Here is a 21,967-nt window from a genome sequence, read left to right on the forward strand (position 1 = left end):
ACCCAGATTATTCAAGCATGATTTGTTTTAGCGTCGCCCCTTTGGCAAGCTCGTTATCTTTTTTATATATTGAGTGAAACCCGAAGAGATTGCCAAACTTTAGCAGCGGCTTCAGTTGCGTATCCCTGGCGCTTGTTCCATTTTTTCCCCCTTCCCCAGGCCGAAAATCTTTATGTACACCTTTGGTCTAGATCCGTTGGTGAGGTTGCCGTGTACGTCGTTCCCTCCGGTTTGATGACTCTGTTTATGACGTAGACAAGTCACATGGACTTTTGTTCGATCATAAAACAGTAAACGTATGTGTTTTCTGAAGCTTTCGATTACAATGTTCTTCTTTACCTTTTTCATTTTCAATTGTGAACATTTGTAAAAAAAGGAAAAACTCACAGCTTTGAAAATGGCTTTTCGTCGCGGAAAGTAAAATGGATAGAGCAAAGACGCACAACACACAAAGAATAAAGCATATTTTATCATGAATTTGCAACTCTACATCACACTTATAGGTCGTGGCAGTACAGACCCTGCAGCGTTCTGTCCATCCAAACCCAATGAGGGCCAATATGCCCCAAGACAGTTGGAGCAAGTGAGGTTAATAAGAAATGATTTATTAGAGGGCAGTCTGACCAAAATTTGCCGATTTTCGAGAACAAAAATACACGGTGTTCAGGCGGATTGCAATTTGAAAAAAAATTGATCGTTTATTTAAGGAAAACGACAGTAAAAGTTTAAAACAAACATGGAGGAAAAGCCAGTAGAAAAAACCACGTGGTAACTCACTGAACGGCGCATGTGTGCACGCGATTACATAATAATACGTCAGAACACACGGCCTACGACCGTTTCCGCGAAAACGGTCCGTATGGAAAAATCCCAACCGCGTAAAAACTAATCACAGCGCTCGGATTTACCTCAAGTCTACTTGGCCGTATGAAACTATCAAAGTGACCCTAAGGGGGGGCCCATAGATATATTATGCAGAATACAATTGTTTATTTCATGCGGTCAAGTCTAAGGTTAAAAATTAAACGTGATATTTAATTCTTATACCCCGTTAACGATGAGTAAGTTCTTAAGAGAGAATAGTCGGTAGTTCAAATTTTGGTAATTGTTTATCCCACCTACATGTCCGGCACAAAATTAGCCGTCATCCCTACAACAATAGCTTTACCATCATTGGTAAGGTACATGCCATCGGTGCCATGAGGCAGTTTTCATGAAGCAGAATACAAATTAACATTTGAATCAGTGTCTGAATGATTAACATATCGTGTTTCGATGAATTGTTGTGCAAACTTTGGTAAGAAGCAGAAACATTTTTCAAAGCACTTTGAATGGATAATTAATGGCTAGTGTTTTGAGACAAGGGCTACCTGAATTTAAACTGATAAGAACGTCTTGGGCAGAGATTCGATGGCCCGAAAATGTAGGCAGCGTAAATCATAGATCGCGAGTTATGGATAAACCCGAGAGGAACATAAATGGTTTAAATGGAAGCTTGTTTTAAACAGTAACAAGGCGACACCACAACATCGGGAGCTACATTCCCTACACTTTGCGAAAAGTCATGAGCTACTTAAACGCGCACCTGCTCTTTTATACAGAGAAGATGCAGCAGACGGGGCCTTTTGTGTTAATTGTCCTTCTCTTAGAAGACTAGAATGTCTAACCCTTTGCAGATGTCATAGCAAAAGTAGCTCATGGTCCTGAGTTATATCAAGATCCTGAGTGTTAGTCTGCCGTGGGGCTTGAACTAGACCTCTAGCCTTAGACCTCGGTGCTAAAGTCGCCCAGGAGCCATCAAACTTGCCAAATTGAGAAGCACTCTATTTTTTTTTTACTAGATATGAACAGACTATCCTGCAATTGTCCTGCTCGTGATGTTGATAATTTACAGAGTCGCATACTAAGAAATGTTATGTTTACAACAATGAGTAGTGGAAATATGATAGTTTTGTTGTCTTTATTTGAAAATGATGTGGTGTTCCAAAGATTTTTGGACGATTGTAGTTTGCTGGTGCATGAGGCTAAAAATCAAGGAGGTAACAATGTATTAGAAGGAACGAGAATGGCGATCATGACGAATGATATAAATTAACATACCTTCCAAGGCAAGTAATGTAGCGGCCGAGTTCTGATTTTGGACGCTTGCGGCCAATATTCTTATTTTGGAAATTGGTGCATGATTCTTTTTTTCTTTTTCTTTTTAATTTTGACGGTAGTGTCTGATTTTTGAGGAAGGGGCCGATTTTTCGATTTTGGACAGCAAATGATCAGTTATCCAAACAAGTCAATTGTCCTAGACACAAGGCGCGCCTCCAACTAGACCAGCGGTGGCCAAGAAGAAATGAGAAGAAAACTCACTTGTGATTTCAATGGTGAAGTTACAAGTGACATTGTTTCCTGATTGGACGATTGCATGACACAGAATAACACGATTCCTTTATTGAACGATTGAGGAGGTTGGTGGATTTGCTGATCATGAGTTGTCCGTAGCAACCGGTTTCGTGCAGGTAACCGACGATAAAAATTTTTCTCGTTCAGCAAAAGATGTGACACCAAACGTGAGAGGAACAAGATGGAAAAGAGTTTGTTACTTTCACGCGAAAGAACAAACATAAATCAAGCTGACATATCACTTGATGTCAACTCTAACCTGACCTTCGTACAGAGTTTTAGTATTTTTCACAATAGAAATGACCCATGGAACACTCATCGATTTCCCAATTTTTAAGCTCGGAATTAATTAATTTTTAACAGCACTTGCACAAAATATCTCCTTGGCTTGTTATCAAAATGGCAGAACCTATTATCAGTCGGGTCAAATACTGGCTTGGTTAACGGGAACATACAAAAGGCTTTCAAATCTTTCCCGAAATAATTTTTAACTGGAAAATAACAGTTTCCCATAAAATAATGAACAATTAAAACTTATGATCACACGAACACAATAACATACGCGAAAACGTTTTTCGGACGCAAAAAGCTCAATATAGTATGAAGGTGGCAAGTTATGGGTAAACAAGTTGTGTACACTAAACTTATTGAAAAGAACTGCTGGACACAAAAATAAAAACTGCGGACGTAACAGAAAGTTCGTACTGATATGGAAACTAGAAGAGAACTTAAGTTCCATAAAACATGGTTAGGTAGTTGTTTAAAGCCCTCTCTATTCAATTATTTCTTAGAGGGAATTTTCTGTGTAATAATAATGGTATAGGATAAAATATGGACTGGACAGGACTGTGTTTTGGACGATTTTTTGGACGATTTTTTTGAACGATTTTTTTGGACTCAGGGAGGAGTGGGTGCAGTCGAAAAGTACTTAGGGAGGGGTTGGGAAGAGTTTTGTTACTCAGGGAGAGGTGGTAGGTGGTTGTAATTGTAAGCACTACTGGTTAATGGAGTTTTTACTCGATCGTACAGGTTATTTTAATCGGTTTTTCGACTGCCTTCAATCAAAATGTTTGCGCTGGGCCGCGGTGTTTCTTTAATTTTTAGTAATGCGAAAATGCCACGTATACAGTGGACGTAAATTTTTATCGAAAAGATCGCGTTTACGATCTTCCACTGTAGAGTTACTTGTTTGGCGTAGGTTATGCGTGTGCCTTTCGAGTCGACTTGTGCACCATCAGTTTTCCTTTGGGTATATAGTGTGTAATTACCAGATTTATCTATCTTCCTTTTGTCATTGAAGTTATCAGACGAGATCACGAAATGGTCTTTGGCCTTTGACTAGAATTCAAAGGCACTATCGTAATTTTTACATTTGTACGTTTAGTATATGAAATCATTTTTGGTACAATCGAGTGTCTCGATTGCATTTAGCGGGTTTTGATTGTTTTTAAACAGGCGCGTGGAAGAAAATTTAGTGGTGAACGATAAAGACAATAGAGTGTTTTTGTCTCGGAACTGGCATAGGGTAAAATATGGACTGGACTGGACTATATTTTGGACGATTTTTTGGACTATTTTGGACGAGTTTTTGGACTATTTTATTGGACAATTTTTTGGACAGTTTTATAAGGGAGGAGGCACACCTTTAGTACTCAGGAAGGGGTGGGTGCAGTCGACAAGTACTGAGGGAGGGGTGGGGGAAGAGTGTTATTACTTAGGGAGGGGTGGTAAGTGGTTGTAATTATAAACACTACTGGTTAATGGAGCTTTTACTCGATCATAATAATTATTGATTGTTTTTTAACTGGCGCGCGGAAGAAAATTTAGTGGTGAACAATAAAGAAAATGGTGTTTACGTCTCGGAACTATCGGTCTGATAGTTGCCCCTGGGAAATCTGATGTTCTTAAAACTAGCATATTTGCCCGAGAAGCGAAGCTTCTCGGGCAAATATTTCTTTTAAGAACATCAAATTTCCGCGGGGCAACTAACAGCTGATAGTTCCTCGACAGAAACACTTTATTGTTTAACTAGGTATTTCGGTGTTGTGTGAAATTCTGAGATCTCGTCTGATAAGATCACTGACAAAAGGAAGATAGATAAATTCACTACTAACATACTCTATACACAAAGGAAAACGTAAAGCAACTGATAGTGCACAAGTCGACTCAAAAGGCACACGGATAACTCAACAGTGAAGGATCGTAAACGAAGTATTTTAAATATAAATAAAGTTCAGTGTTTACGTGGCAGTTTCGCTTTCGCATAACGGAAATTCCGATATCTCGTCTAATAAAATGAATGACAGAAGGAGGAGAGATAAGTCTGGTAATTACACACCGTATACACGTTTTTCTAGGTGTGCGTTTTCGAGGCGTGCGGTCTGCGGTCTGCGTTTTCGAGGTCTGAGAGAATATTGCTTTGTACGATTGTACCAAAAATGATTTCATATAGTAAACGCACAAACATTAAAATTGCGATAGCGCTTGTGAATTCTATATTTACGGCTAAAGTCAAGGGCCAAGGAACGGAAATACTGTGATCTCGTCCGATAAGATTAATGACAAAAGATAGATGGATAAATCTGGTAATTACACAAAGGAAAACTGACGGTGTGCAAGTCGGCAAAGGGCACACGCATAACCTATGCCAGATAACTCAACAGTGGAGGATCGATAGTAAAAGCGATATTTTCAATAAGAATTAAAGTCCAGTGTTTACGTAGCATTTTCGCTTTCGCATGGCTAAAAATTTAAAGAAACGCCGCGGCAAAGCGCAAAATGTTAATGTAGGAGAAGTCAGTCGAAAAACCGATTAAAATAATTATTACGATCGAGTTAAAGCTCCATGAACCAGTAGTGTTTACAATTACAATCACCTACCACCCCTCCTTGAGTAATGACAGTCTTCCCCCACCCTCCCTCAGTACTTGTCGACTGCACCCATCCCTCCCCGAGTACTAAAGGTGTGCCTCTTCCCTTATAAAATGGTCCAAAAAATGGTCCATGAAATGGTCCAAAAATAGTCCAAAAAATCGTCCAAAAAATAGTTCAGTCCAGTCCATATTTTACCCTATGACGGTCACCAGTGTGTCGCCGTACCCGCGACCACAATGTGACAAAATTAATAAAGATTTTGTTACTCTTACTTAGCAAACGACGAAGGGAGACGCGATTATTTAGATAACGCAGAACATGCAGCACTAGCGACACCTTTTTTTGTTTCTTCTTCGTGTCCTAAAAGCAAAGGTCGAAATTATTGTAAATGCATAAATTGAAAAAAGATCAAAGCGGTCTACAAAAAACATTATAGCAAAGACAGTTTTATCGCCGGAAACGAGGAACTGGACGAGAAGTCGCTTGATGTTAGAAGGGTTTAAAAAAACAGTAATTATTAAAAATAATTAGAGATATTATGGAAAAAATCACTTAATAAGGTTTTTGCGACATCATGTCGCCGTTATCACATGATTACTGCGATGGGCAGTTTGCAGTCAGCTATCGCTGTCATGAAGGTTAAAAGAGGGAGTTATATACAGACCTATGGCTGATGCAAGGAGAAATTTCTGATACCGATGCAGACTGCTTGAGTGAAGATTACGGGCGCTGGGATTTCAACTGGAAACGTTCAGTTCATTTGATTCTTTCGTTTTCTAAGAGAAGAAAATTTGTGAAAGATTTGATGCCAATGCCTCTCAGATATTTAACAAATGGTAAACACCACAGCGAACACTATTGAGTTATGGATGCACTTGGGAGGTTTGCTTAGCACTCAAGAAGCTAGAGTCGCTCACGGCTATCGCCTCGAGCTACTCTTACGCTTCTTACGTGCTTAGCAACCTCCCGCGTGCATCCATAACTCAATAGTGCACGCTGTGGTGTTTACCATTTGTTTTATAACATAACATTAATACATTGTAGCTAAAGAGTTCCCTTTTATTTAACAAATCTTACGTGACCAGAAAAAACAAGCGCGCGCGGAAAAATAGTCTTTGCATTTCCTCACGTCAGCAGAGTACACCCATGGGCAAATGGGGGACGCTAAATTGACCAATCAGAGCGCGCGCTTTACTTTGGTTATGTTATAATAAAAAATGAGCTTGTCGCCATGTTGATGAAAGTGAATGGATAGAAAAGTAGCGACAGATTACTTGGGTCTAACTTAATGTTTGATGTTTTGCATCTGACCTTTCACAAATGTTGAATGCATTCCAGTAATTTTGAATCGGAGCACTTTCAGATCGAGTGTTGAGAAACCAAATCAAGGAATTTAAAACAGCAAATCAGAAGAAAGGAAAGTTCCCAAGAGCCAATGAGAACTAAAAGTGAAATTACGACATTCGATTGAAATTGCTCTAAAGGACAAATACAATGATCTTATCCTTGATTTTTTCACCGTTATTGAGCTCCTGGACAAAACTACCCCGCTCTCATCTCTGTCTCAGTTGAAACTTCCATCACCTCGATAGCGCGAAACTAAAAGGTATCCAATGTATCTTTCACGTTAGTTCACCTCCAGAATAGCAGCCCCCGCTTCTTTACATGGGACATTTCAGCCAACGGAATTCTCCATGAAACACACTAAAATGTTACATACCTCATTTGTAAGGTTAAGCCTTGAAGTATGCGATCATTTCCATGCAAAACATCTTAACACTAAGAAGGATCTAAACAGTCACTGAATCTTTTTAATTTTTTTTTGTTTTAGCTTCAAGGCATTTACAATCGAGTTGAAAGAAACTTTCTATTCTAATCATTATTTCAATATGTATCTTAGAGAAAGCCCGATTTTGATCCACTTTTTCCGTCACACAACGGTGCAAAATCAATGTTGCGTGACAGAAAAAAAGCGTGACAAGAGGACTACGATTGCGCTCCCTGCTGTCAAAAAGGCTGCTCAATACCGTTTTAAATATTGTATATACAATAAAGGATTAATCAAGTATAACAAATACGTTGATATCATGTTTGAAATAAAGAATCAACATAACTGAAAATAAATTGAGCCGGTTAATAAACTCTTCAACCTCAGTCACTAACATCTAATTTCCCCTTACAATATCACTTCTAAATCAAACGCTACGGTTATGAGTAAAAAGAAAATGATCTCAACTGAATGAAGCTCTGGATTTTAAAAAAAAAAAATTTCTTCGCGTCAGTAGCATCACTAATGTAAAGCACACAGTATGGGGAACATGCCTACCGATGTTCAGGGAGCGTAGAGGGCTAAAGGAAGTCTTCCTTGAATCTCCCAAGATTTTCTACAATCTAAATTTGTGCATAAGTGGGATGATAGTGTTTTCCATTGTTGATATAAAACCTTGTTGACGCAGTTCTCAAAATTTGGCTGAATTGAACATAGCGAAAACGAAGTTTAGCTAAAGAAGGGCAAACTGTTGGTTTCACAACCGGCCGACTGTTATTCAGGTACAAGCTACAAAAAAAATTATGAGTTTGGTTACGATATCTTTCTACTAGCAAACATGGCGATCAAACATGGCGGTACACACACACACACACACAGACACACACACAGACACACACACAGACACACACACAGAGACACACACACACACACACACACAAACCATAATTGCATCGATCTTTCTAACACTAAATACCTCATCTTCGTTTACGCCAAAAAAATTAAACTTCAAAAGATCGTTTTTGATAATTCAAAGACAGTTTGTCTCACAATTTGTGGCAGGTGTAACTTGGGGGAGGAGAAAGGGGGGAGAAACTGCCTGGAAGGGAGGTAATCTGGTACTCTCTCCCTTTTTTCCCCCTTCCTTTCCCATCTCCTATCATATCTACCTCACGGAGTAATCTGTAATCCTCGTGACTTTCGATGGTCTAGCATTTAAATACTCAGGCATTAAAGGGATACTCTCCACCAAATTTTAACATTTAATTAAAATGTAGATATTTTGCCAAAACAACTACTGGAAGAAGAAAAAGTTCCCTAAAACCTTTCATTCGATTGAAATCCTGGTGCAAAAGCGCGAAACTCACTCAATTCAATGACCGGAAGTTCAAATGGCTCCTAGTTAAACATAGCCTGCGAACATGCTCCCCGTTTAATCAGACGTGGGGACACAGAAACCTTCCCCTTCCTTCCCCTGCTTCGCGCCCTCCAAGCCGGGAGCCTGTTCGCAGACTCAGTTAAACACGTAATCAATGACGTAATAGGAGAACTGAAAAACATACGAGCGATCGTATTGGAGTCCAACTCTAGAGATTCGAGTTTTCCTTTTCGGATTCATGGTCGGTGATCGAGAGTGCAGACGCTCAAGGAACTGAACCATATATGTGTTTGAGCCTTAAGACAGTGAGGCTAGTTCTGACTCCTCGAAAGAACCAGATTAAGCCGATCCATTCGAGCGATTACGAAACAGACTGGTAAGCGATTTCTCTGAGTTACAATTTTCGCTTTTCGGCGAAATCTCTTCGTTTGTCACTTCACAAAGTGAAGTGATCGTTAGATTTGAGAAATGCAGCAGTGTTTGGCCTTAAAAATGTAGGACCTCAACTTGATTAGACCGGCATTTGTTTTTAACACAATAAAGCTATTCTTTCACATTCGCTGCACGTGTTATGTAAATCTTAAACTTGCGTAATTCCTCATTCTTTTACTTCTTCTTCACCTTCTTCCTCTTGATCCGAATTTTCCTCCTCACTCTGAACCGGGGTCGACGTAATAAACTCCTTGAGCGAAGTGCGTTGTGTGCTTTTACTCTTTACTGGAACGGACGTCTGACAACCTGCCAAGTTACTTTAGCGTGCGGTTTGGTTACTTTCTTCGGGACGGCCAAACTACTGTCACAACAGATTTGTATTTTTATGTATTTTCAAGTGACTAAATTTGCCTCTAGCGGTACGACTGCTCCGAAATTGCACAGAGAAATCTTTCCCTATTTTGGGAGTTTGGGTGCTGACATCTTGAGCTTGGGGTGAATGCTACCGATGCAAAACCTAATTGTTCGGTAACTCTCTTTGGAAAGGGAGAGCTGTTCATTTTCTATATGTGCATCGAGGATCTGGAACACGCACCGGGTAAATGAGTTGGGTTATAAGTTTGAAAGAGCTTTTTGCTACATTTTTCATTCAATGAATACAGGTTCATATTTGATATTATATATGCAAGGCTAAAAAGATTAAGAAAAGTTATTAAAATGCTAAAACCAAACGTTTTCGGCTGTTTGTCATCATCAGGGTTGAAAGTGTTGACCGTCTGTACATACATATATATCTTATGTGATTCCCGATGGGAAAAGTTTGGAGACATAAGAAATGACTTGTTTGTTCAAACTGGGGTGGAATTGTTGGATCATTAGCCCCTCGACGATCCTACGCTTGTGGAATGTTTCTGCTGAGGGGAGAACACGCCAAGTGAAAGAATGTGATGGATTTTCCCGCAAGTGTTTTGCAGGTTCGGAGGTGTGAGTAGGACAGGTCTATATTTCTTTTACAGGTAATACATACCCCTTTGCAGTTTTCCATTTTCTGTATGCTCCACGTAGTTGTTGTCGATTTTGTTTTGATAATCCCGCGCTCGTGTCACCACTTGTGAAGATGAGAGTTTTTTTTTCGTCCTCGAGCCTTTGTTTCTTTTTTACAGGCGGATTAATATAAAAAAATTAAGGGAACAGCATTGTATTTTAGAAAGGGCTTTCATCTTTAAACCCATAGATTTCGCCAGAACTGACTGTTCCTCTAAAGAACCTGCAGTGAAGTAGTGAATGCTGCATAGACGGCTAGAGTTTGTTGGGTTCTCAAAATCGGATCGCGTGTTTTTCATGGCTCTCATCTATAACCTAGCGAGATTAGGATCTTTGGGTCATTTATGAAGGCTTACTCCATCGCTACGCGTATTGGAACATCCACTGGCCACACGTCGTTGCGGTATTATTGTATTTTTGGGGTGCGTTTTTTATTGAAGAAATCTCGATGCTCTTGTGAAAGAAATCTCAACAGAAGTTAAATGAGTTCTCCCTTCTACGTCACTTCCTTTGGGGGGGCAAAGCTCTACGCTCGAACCACGCGTTGAGAAAAGTTTCAAATTTAAACGAAAACAACAAAGGATTTACCCTTTTTTTCAAAAGATTTATTTTTATTTAAGTTGTTATCCGTCTTTTCTCAAAAATTCATCACAGGCGAGAGAGTATCCCTTTAAGCTTGGATTAACAAATGGTGAACGGCATAGCGTATACCATTGAGTTATGGATGCACGCGGGAGGTTGCTAAGCACGAAAGAAGCGTAAGAGTCGCGCGAGGCGATAGCCGAGTGCAACTCTAGCTTCTTGAGTGCTTAGCAAACCTCCCAAGTGCATCCATAACTCAATAGTGCACGCTATGGCGTTCAGCATTTGTTTTATAACATAACATCGATACATTGGAGGAACAGAAGTCCTTTGATTGAGCTACATCGCAAAAAAAAAGTTTTGTGTAGTCTTACATGACAAGAGAAAACAAGAGCCGACCAAGGATAACATCAGAAGCAGAATTGCCTCCACTATACAATCAACGTCACTAAATGACAGCAACTTGACTAAAGACGAACAACGCGCACTGAAACGACTGAGAAACGACGAGAACATAGTCATCCTACCAGCCGACAAAGGACGAGTTACTGTTGTTATGGACAAAACTGACTATCACGACAAAATGGACGCACTAGTTAACGACAAACGAACCTACGAAGAACTCAAACGTGACCCAACTCCTGCACTTCAACGTAAACTCAACAGTAAACTACTGAAACTCAAGAAAACGAACGCCTTTGACACCCAACGGTACTATCGACTGAGGTGCTCGGTACCGCAGCCACCGAAACTCTACGGTTTGCCGAAACTACACAAACCTGGTTTCCCGATGCGACCTATTGTTTCTTTCTGTGGCTCTCCCACATACCAACTATCCAAGTACCTGACGACAATACTACAACCGCTAACCGACAAATCCAGACATAAACTACAATCCACTGAAGACTTCATTAACGCTACCAAGACTGTTGAGATACCTGACGACTACAAACTAGTGTCATTTGATATGAAATCACTGTTCACAAGTATTCCACGTCAATTGGCATTACAATGCACTGAGACTGCAATCCGACAATCTACTGACCCACTACCGCTACCGACAGACGACATTATGGACTTGCTAAACATTTGCCTAACGTCTACTTACTTTCAGTACAACGGTAAACACTACAAACAGTTACACGGCACTGCCATGGGGGCTCCAGTTTCTGTTGTTATAGTAGAAATTGTGATGCAGAACATCGAGGAACGCGCCCTTTCGACTTGCCGACAAACGATACCGCTTTGGTTACGTTACGTTGACGACACCTTCACCGCCGTTCGACACGACGAAATTGACGCATTCCACCGCCACCTTAATGAACAAAACACTGACATACAGTTTACCAGAGAAGTCGAAGAAAATGGCAAACTTCCTTTTCTAGTCTGCCTGGTAAGCCACAACGACAATTCATTACGGACGACCTGCCTTAACAAAAATTATATGTATGTATGTATGTATGTATGTATATGGAAACCGACACACACCGACAGATTACTAGACGAGTCATCCTACAACCCTACATCACACAAAGCCACAACTATCACAACTCTAACACGACGCGCACAACTAGTATGCGACTCGAAAGACAGCTTATCCGACGAGAACAAATACCTTCACCGTGTTTTTACGAAGAACAACTACAACAACGACTTCATCCGACGAAACACTCACCGACCCACTACCACTACCGAAACAAACGACAGCGCAGCCCCTACGACTACAGCAACCATACCGTACATAAAAGGCATGTCTGAAAACATCTCGCGCATCTTACTACCCTTCAATATCCGCGTCGCCCACAAACCCATCACCACACTACGTCAGTTACTAACCAACGTTAAAGACAAAGACGAACCGAGGAACAGACAGGGAACAATTTATAAGATCAATTGTTCCGACTGCCGAGCCTCCTACATCGTTGAGACTGGCAGAAACCTCACAACAAGACTGACTGAACACAGACGGGCGACGAGGAAAGGTGATGTCAGCAATCACATTGCTGAACACCATCGACTTACCAACCACAACATTGACTGGGACTCTGCGCAATGCCTAACCTACAGCACTGACTATTTTCAACGACTGACTCTGGAAAGCTGGTTTACTAACTTAGAACAGACTCCCCTAAACAGATGTCAACAACTACCCTCTCCATACAAACGACTCATTCACGACATAAACATCACAAACGACCAAAAAAGAACGACCTAACTTTACCGACAGATCGAAACAGACCAATCACGACCGACTTACGTCACTTGAGTCTTACAGCCAATAACATCACGGCAAAACCAACCGATCATTTCACACGACCTGGAATAAGAACATTCTACTGACAACAATCATTCACTTGACTATGATGATGACTTCCGCACAGGTTGTCGAAACGTCAGTCACTACCACCGACAACAGTCCTTTTCAGGACTACACTCACCCGGACGATCAGACTACACCTTCACATGTTACCCCCGGGTTCAAACCATTTACTGCGAGAGAAAACAAGCGCGCGAAATTCCTTAAAAAGCTAAAATTCCTTAAAAAGCTCAAAGCCCTACCATCAGGTGTACTAGAAGAAATATATTTTAAAGGGATTGTCCCAAGCATCACATACTGCATTGCTATTTGGGGGTCCTGTTCACCATCTACATTTAATGAATTGGAACATTTACACTTGAAAGCAGCCAAACTAATCCATAAACTGCCCAGCGAAACTCCTGACTCTGACGTCCTTGACCTAGTTAAATGGAAATCATTAGGCTATATTTACAAACGTAGACTCGCTTCTATAATGTATCAAGTACATTATAATAGTTTACCTGATCAACTTACTGCCCTTTTCACAAAACGCAACATTGATAGTAATTATAATCTAAGGCGTATTAATGACTTTCCGCATGTACGGTGTAACAGTGACCTTGGTAGAAATAGTGCAAGGTACAGAGGGCCCATTGTCTGGAATTTGCTGCCTAAAGCCATCAAGGATGCTTCCTCTCTACAGCTTTTTAAACAAAAACTTAGACAGGCCTCAAGGACATTAGATCGCATTCAATTCGAAAAGGAGGCCTGTGTGATAACATCAAAGCAAACGGATTTTTTATACTTTTAAGTCCTTGAAATTTCTTTACTTTTTCCTTAGCATTGTCCATATATTTAAGTAGTTCCTTTTTAGTTCCTGGCAGGTCCACACCAGCCTTTGGGTTGCCACAAACCGACCTGCCTTAACAATAATTATATGTATGTATGTATGTATGTATGTATGCGAAAATTCATTCATAACAAATAACTGCACACCAGCAACTCGATAAAGTTTAATCACGCTTCCTGAAATACCGACCAAAACCCTCTTTAATTTATAATCTCTGAATCCAGCAACCGGTGAAAGAGTTCAGCAGAACTATGAACAAACTGTGGTTGTTACAATATGCCATTGCATATTGCAATTAGTCCATAATTGTTTAGATCGTTATTCCCAGTACGCAGCACTCTTTTATTCATATGTGATTAGCTATAGATTGGGCTAAAAATTATTATTCATAGCGAGTGTGAGCGGTTAGGACGCGAAATAAAATTTAATTCTCATCTCTAAGAAAGGTTGTCTTGTGACGATATATTTCTTCATGCCGGAGACGGAAACCACATGAGGAAACAGTGGTGTTTACCATTGTTTTATTAACATAACATTGCAACATTGTAAGAAGAGTTCCCTTTTATTTAACAAATCTTACGTGATCAGAAAAAACAGGCGCGCGCGTAAAAATAGTCTTAGCATTTGCTCACGTCAGCAGCATACACCCACAGGCAAATAGTAGATGATGAATTAAGCAATCAGAGCGCGCGCTTTGCTTTAGCTATGTTATAAATGAAAATGGAAAAATCAATAGACGAAACTTCTAAATATGTCTCTTACGACTTGTTCCGATACCAGTGATGAAAAAGAATAAACTTTCGACAGCACTAGCATAACAGCTTTCACAAAAACAGTATTTTCAAATAAAATTGCAGTTTCTGTGCTATCTTTAAGCCCTCTAATAAAAGCAACAAAAATGACTGGGATTTGCCACACACGTACAGTGCGAGTAACCATTCTAAGCAACAGGGGCTCTCCCACTTTACGCGTGCGCACCTGCCCTCTTGTGCCAATTCCATAGTCTGTGAAACTATAACTAAAATCCATTCGACCGTCAACCCTAGGAAACACAAAACGTTTGTATGTAAGACTGAGAAATTAATACTTGTGTCATCATAATGTAAGATCCACACAATGGGGTGAACAGCGGAGAAGGCAATAAATGCAATGATGTCATTTACTTAAACTTTACAAGTCTCTTTCAAAAACATGGACCATCTTATGTCAAAAGCCCTCTGTACATAACTCTATCAAAACGATATGTAGCACAGAATTTCAGCTTTATGTTGCTTAAAGTATTGAGAGAATTTAACTGTACATACAAAAATCATGGTAATTGTACTTTTTGTTGTTATCTAAAATTCAATTCTCCCTATATACAATTTGGTGTTTGATCAATTGATACCTAGATAGATAGATAGTTTATGCGTAAAAAAAAAACTTGCAGCCACTAAGCTGAATTGTGTATTTACAATGCAGTGTAAAATCAGATACAATGAAATATATGAAGTTCATATATTTTGAACTGCGGTATTAGACACATACGGTGCACGATCCTCGTAGTAGATAGCGCTATTTAAGCAATAGCGAAAATCAGACCTGAAAAAAAATCAGGCCTGTACGGGACTCGAACCACTGACCTCTGCGATACTAGTGCAGCGCTCTACCAATTTAGCTAACAAGCTTTCACAGGTTTATTACAAATCAACTTAACGGCCTGCTCCCAATTGGCTCCCAACAAGTTTTCACAGGTTTATTACGAATCAACTTAACGGCCTGCTCCCAATTGGCTTGTTAGCTCAATTGGTAGAGCGCTGCACTAGTATCGCAGAGGTCAGTGGTTCGAATCCCGTACAGGCCTGATTTTTTTCAGGTCTGATTTTCGCTATTGCTTAAATAGCGCTATCTACTGCGAGGATCGTGCACCATATATATCTAATACCGCAGTTCAAAATATATGAACTTCATATATTTCATTGTATCTGATTTATCACTTTCACGGGTTTATTACGAATCAACTTAACGGCCTGCTCCCAATTGGCTTGTTAGCTCAATTGGTAGAGCGCTGCACTAGTATCGCAGAGGTCAGTGGTTCGAATCCCGTACAGGCCTGATTTTTTTTTCAGGTCTGATTTTCGCTATTGCTTAAATAGCGCTACCTACTGCAAGGATCGTGCACCATATATCCAGTGTAAAATATAATATAATTGCCAACGAGCAGCTGTGGCCAAGAGGCGGCAGCATTCTAGAGCCGTGTGTGCATGAGCTGCAGGGAGAAAAAATCTCGATTTTGCGCAACATAAGATTACAATAGAATCGTTTTGGAATGCAGTATATCATGGTGTTAAACAGATATGCGCAAGTTACGCCTCCTTGTAAGACGTGATTTCTCAGGCGCCGTTTTACTAATTTTCTTCGGAAAAAATTATCTAGCTTGTTTTCAGTTGATATAATTATCACATCTCGATAGCGAAACAAGTACAGGACGTCCTTACCGCGCGCTGCAATTCGGAAGGGCGAAGTTTTGGCAACAAGTTGCAGAATCGAATGTTGTCCTACGCTTTTTTGTTTCACATAAGTAGAGGCTGTTTTAGTTAGTTCTTCAGTCAGTGGTTATTTTGAGTAACATTGGAAATTAACATACAATGTCCAAACTGAAACCATCACAGATATTGTTTCCTTTACAAACAACCATTATCTGAGTAAACAATGTCTTAATGCAGCAATTAATATATAGCCAATTGCCATTGAACAATTGAGGCTGCAATAGTTCGCTGAACACGTTTTCGTTTTGTTATGTTTTTTTTTGTCCTGTTTCATTACGCAAAAGCTTTGATATGATGCAATTGACTATGTAAACCATGTCTTCCTACAGTAATCCAGATAGAGACAATGGTCATTGAACAGGTAACAATGGAACATTTTGGTCAACATGTTTTTGTTTTGATATACACGATGCAGTTGACTATGTAAACCATGCCCTGATGCAGCAATTCACATAGAGACAATTGCCATTAAACAGTTAACAATGCTACATTTCGCTCAACATGTTCTTGTTTTGTTATCTACGATGCAGTTAAGTATGTAAACCATGTCTTAATGCAGCAATTCACAATTGCCATTAAACAGTTAACAATGCAATAGTTTGCTCAACATGTTCATGTTTTGTATAGGTATCATATGATTTCGAGTGCAATTTGGAATAAATTAGCATGAGTAAATTTTTTCAAAGACTAACAAAATTCCATGAGCCCGTAGGGCAAGTAGAATTTGTGGTCTTTGAAAAAATTTACAAGTGCTTATTTATTCCAAATTGCTGGAGAAAAACATGTGATTATCTATTAATAATATGCATGAGAACTACGAGGTAGCTTCTCATAACTACGCACAAGAAGAGCGCGCACATCACGTGCAAAAATAATTTATTCAAACCCTGCAAGTGACATTGACCTTCACATTGACCTTGACATTGACATTGATCAATCATTCTGACCAATCAGCATGTCTGATTTGTTTCCTTCTTTGCACTGAATTAACTCTCTTCTGCACTGAATTAACTCTTTTCTGCACTTAATTAACTGAAAACAGCATTCATCTTAACCAATTAGAACTGAGAAATTTTTTCTTGTATATTTAACAATTATTCCACGAGCGCGCGTTGGATATGAGATGGTGACGATAGTCAACGAGGCGCCTAGCGCCTCGTTGGCTATAGTCATCTCATATCCAACAAGTGCGAGTGGAATAATTGTTTTCTTAAAAACGTTAAATTAAATTATTAAATTTTATTAAATTTTTAGCTCTCTTTTAATTTTAAGTTGACACATACGCTTACCATATTTGTAGATTATGGTATATTGGCTGATATACCATAATGGCTAAGCCTATAAAAAGTCTTGAATTGCATTATCCAATGATCTAGTTTTTAATAATATTAGATACAAGTTCAATACAAATACTAAAAACCTTTGTATTGCCAAGTAAGTTACTTTATTTTCCCAGAGAAATTATTAAGTCTGAAAAACCTAATGGGAAAAGGTTAAAAAGATACTGGTAGCTGCAGCCGTAAATGATGTCATGATGAAAATAGAAAATTCCAGATATAAGCCCGCGCTCGTGCTTTTAAGAAATGCCTTCGGGTTTGTTTTTACAAACGACTTAAGAAGAACAATCAATAACAAAAGTAATTGAGAAGAAACTGCTGTCGACTGGTTGCTGTAAATTTCTAAAAATTAAACACAGTTCTTTTAAGATTATACAAATTTAAAAAATCTGAGCGCTAAAAATAAGCTTAAGGATTCGAAAGTTATTAACATCTCCTACAAAATGGTATTTAAATTTCGATCTAAATGTTAAGATTGTGTCTTCCTCGTTGGCACCTAGCGATAGGTACTACTAGTATAGTACAGTAATATCTAAAATAATATCTTGTAATAGTGAGTATAATATAATGATAGTAATAAAGTCTTATATAAATAATATTGTTCAAAACTGGATCATTGGATAATGCAATTCAAGACTTTTTATTGGCTTAGCCATTATGGTATATCAGCCAATATACCATAATCTACAAATATGGCAAGCGTACGTGTCAGATTAAAATTAAAAGGGAGCTAAAAATTGAATAAAATTTAATTTAATTTAACCTTTTTAATAAAACAATTATTCCACTCGCGCTTGTTGGATATGAGATGATTATAGCCAACTCGGCGCTACGCGCCTCGTTGGCTATCCATCATCTTATATCCAACGCGCGCTCGTGGAATAATTGTTAAAATTCCTATAAATATAATGAAAGCTTGAACTGTTAAATTATATACGTCATCGATCTCATTTACAAAACTCACCAAGCACTAAAGTTCGTTGTTAATACACGATCTTACTAAAAAACTATTTTTGAAACGCTTGGTCTTTCATTTGGAAATCGCAAAACGCCTTTTGCGCCTAAGACTATAGCACGACGGCCCTGATGATTGAAGCATTTTATGTAAGCGATGAGCCGGGTAATTAGCAATCGAGAGGAAGATCGATGGTTTTTCTTTCTCTTTTTACAAATAAACTATCTGTCTATCTATCTATCTCAACCTTATTCGAATGTCCTCTTCTAGAATGTTCTGATTAAAGACTCTTTTTCAGTACGGCATTGTAACAATCATGAAGTAAAAAAACCAAAAGAGTACTAACTGAGCCTTTCACCGGAAGGAAAATTTTTCACCGAACAATTTAGTATTCAGTTTACCTAGAGTTTACATGTACTAGTTGATATTTTACTTTCTTCAGTTTTCTTTCTTTCTACTGTTTACATGTACTAGTTGATATTTTACTCTCTTCAGTTTTCTTTCTTTCTACAGTTTACATGTACCAGTTGACGTTTTACTTTTTCTTTTACATGTAATTTATTGCTTGCTCATGAACTGATCAATTAGATTAAACAGAAACTAACTACGTTTTCTAATTCGCCGGTAACAAAACGAAAAAGGGGCTGGGACTGAAACTGCGATCGCAAAGCATGCATGGATTGTTTGGCTGGACAGAAATCAAAATGGCGTCCATTGCGAATGATAGTAAGCTCTCAGAAACTAAAGAAGAAGGCTTTATTTTAACTGAAGACGATATACCTGGGGCTGTTTTGCAAAACAGAAATGTAGAGGCATGCAGTGTGGTACAGCTAAAGCGCTGGCTGATTTGTAGGGGAGCGAAAACAAGTGGTAAAAAGTCAGCTTTAGTCAGCAGGTAAAGGGTCAAATTCAGCTTTTTCGTAGCTCTTTCTTTTGCTCACATAAAAACCATTAATATTTCTGATGGAAAACATATTCACTTAAAGATTCTAGATCAGAAGTACTTCCTGGAAATAGTTCACTAACAAAACAGACAACTCCACTTGGTGTGATTCCTAATAAAGCTTTCATTGTGTTAGTGCTCTTATAGGATGAATAGCAGGCAGATTGGGCATCGAGTGACGATGGCTTTTCCATCTGGAACTCAGTGCAGTCTACAATGACAACAGTGTCAGGACAGATTTCTTTGAAGACTTTCGGCATATGAAATTTCAAAACATCATCAGGTGGTATCTGTATAAGTGGCTCGAACTCTGACCTCAAAAATCTCAGCCATGAGTTAGTTATCCTTGAAACAGACATGCGAGAAACATGAAACCTATGGCCCAAGTCTCTCTCAAACAATCCCAGTCGTATTCGCACCAAAGTCATTATGAATTCCTGGAATGCTGATAGTGCTCTAGGTCTGCCAGGTTGTTTTGTACTTTCTAAGTCACAGTATATTCTTTCATAATTGTAGCTTATATTCTTAGCTGAGTCTTTCACTAGGTTGTAACACATCATTAACATTTCATAATCAGAGAGTCCAGTGTAGAATGCAATGTCATCAGGATTATCTTTGTACTTCTCAATATTAAAAACTTCACTATTACTTGAAATAAAGTTCAAATGTTTGTTTTCTTTTGTTAACTGGTCACATTTATCTCTCAATTTTTTGTTTTCCTCTTTGAGTTTAGATACCTCATTCAATACCTCTTCCAATGATGCCAAATCTATGTCAGTTTGAGTGTGTTTAGAAAGATATTGATGTTGTTCTTCTCGAAAATTATTCAGTATTTCCTCAGGTTGAACTTCTCTCGTATAGTATGGATCCTCGTGCAGTTATTCAGTCGAGGTCGGTGTTGTTTGGGTTACAATGTTGGCATTGTTGTCAGAGTAACTGCTGTCAGTATCAGTAGTAGATACAACAACTGATGAGACTTTCCTTTTCTTTGGCACAAAGTCATGCTTAAAGATTTCTCTCCTTGATTTTCTCTCTTTTGTCCATGGAAATATTGTTGGCAGATGATTTCTGCTGAGTTTTTGGCCACCTTCGAAGTGTTCAGAACAGATTCTCGTTTGGGAAGAATCCAGCTTTAGCGATTCGTTTCTAAGCGATACTTTGTAGTATTTCCGAGCCTTTTCGCACTTGGGAATCCTGTAATATTCCAGATTTGGTTTGTTTCTAAAGTTGTTGGTACACTGGGGCACACAACAGTTAAAATGATGTGGCATTTTCCTTCAAAACAGCTTTGAATTAGTCTCTTTTGAACAGGATAAATTACAACACATGTATGTCAACATGTCTTCCTGTCCAGCCAATCAATCCATGCATGCTTTGCGATCGACATTCGATCCCAGGCCCTTTTTCGTTTTGTTACCGGCGAATACAACTACATGACTTGTATATTCTGTATAAAAAATGGAAATGAAATGCATAAAGAGGACCTATTGAATCATGTTCATTACTGTTTCAAACCTTTTTCTTTGACCTTCTTTCTCTTTTCAGCAATGAAGATGATTAACAAAAGAACAAGGGCTTCAACAACGATACCAATAAAAGGCCACAAAGGGCCCAATGGATCTGTTAAAACAAAACAAAAAAGCAAACGATAAAACAACATGATAACATTGACGGGTCAAACCATTTGTTGAACAAAACCTACAGGAGGCTGAGTGACTCTTTAGGATTGTGATACCTCTAGTATAACTTGCAATCACATATTATGTTGTTGTAAGAAATGCCATCATTCAATTATATTTTGAATCAAATGAAAGCAACTGGGATTTCAAGAATCGTAATGCTCATGTTAAAATAACCAAAAAAGTATTAAATAAATATAGATACTGATAATTATAGTGATATTGATAATGCTCAAGATGATGACAATGATAATAATGGTAAATAATAAATAATGGTAACATGACCAAGTAGATTCCAATTGGGTCTGTAATCGTACCAGTGATTAACAAAATCAGACAAACATGCAGAGCAGGAGTCTGATTTGTCAATCACAGCTGAAAAGTAAAGCTGTAAGTACAAACATGGTTGTTGCTATGGTTACTGCAATTAATTTTGTCATTGGTGGATATCTAAGCTGAGTGGACCTAGTATGATTAGCTGCTTTAGCTGTCTGATTACAGCCAACTGTCTGATTACACTGTCGGATTACAAACCCTGTAAAGGAATAATAAGTGAAAAATAAAGCGAAAAAAAGCACTGATCCCATTTGAGGGAATTGCAATGGCTATGATCACACTAATAATAATGATAAAAACAACATTACCTGTTTGCTACTACATGTAAATGCAGCTGATAGTGATAATTCTGAGGAAAACATAATTGTACATGTAAACCAGGACATAATCCTCTGATCCCTAACAGTGACTTAAAGTGCACCTGACCCCTAAATTTTTTTTTCACTTAAAAAAAATGTTCCTGCTTTGGTGAGTATTTCCTCGAAAAAATTGTAGGATTTGGTTAAATCCTAACTTTTTTATGCCCTGTTGAAGTCGAGATATGAATGGACCACGACCGCGTAAATGG

The 21,967-nt window shown here is 38.7% G+C and overlaps 1 long non-coding RNA gene across 1 annotated transcript; it reads right to left on the reverse strand.

Moving 5' to 3' along the window:
• Positions 1-14,125: 14,125 nt before the first annotated feature.
• Positions 14,126-21,736, reverse strand: LOC148731597 (uncharacterized). The gene is made up of 3 exons (XR_016001790.1): positions 21,708-21,736; positions 20,900-21,004; positions 14,126-14,663 (listed from the first exon to the last, which is right to left on the reverse strand). It is a non-coding gene; the product is annotated as an uncharacterized LOC148731597 (long non-coding RNA).
• Between the last annotated feature and the right edge of the window lie 231 nt (positions 21,737-21,967).

The sequence above is a fragment of the Stylophora pistillata genome, chromosome 5 (genome assembly GCF_964205215.1).
Source record: "Stylophora pistillata chromosome 5, jaStyPist1.2, whole genome shotgun sequence".
NCBI classification, from domain to species: domain Eukaryota; kingdom Metazoa; phylum Cnidaria; class Anthozoa; order Scleractinia; family Pocilloporidae; genus Stylophora; species Stylophora pistillata.